Genomic DNA, 258 nt, shown 5'->3' with positions numbered 1-258 from the left:
CCTTGCTCTAATTATGAATTATTTATGGAGGATTGATCTATATGTAGTGACTATATCGAATGGACACTTCATAGTTTAGAAGTAATTTATATATATAATTTCGAGAGTGCAATTCCAAGTTTATAGTGGAGTAGCTATTGGAATTAATAGAATTAATTAATTAATTAAAGTGTTTAATTAATTATTAATTTTATTGGAGCTCGGGATTATAGGTCTATTAGTCCCCGCGTCGTCCTAGTAATTCTACAAGGCACAAAG

Source organism: Morus notabilis, unplaced genomic scaffold, assembly GCF_000414095.1.
Source record: "Morus notabilis unplaced genomic scaffold, ASM41409v2 Scaffold1161, whole genome shotgun sequence".
Taxonomy (NCBI): Eukaryota; Viridiplantae; Streptophyta; class Magnoliopsida; order Rosales; family Moraceae; genus Morus; species Morus notabilis.
This window is presented reverse-complemented; position numbering follows the sequence as displayed.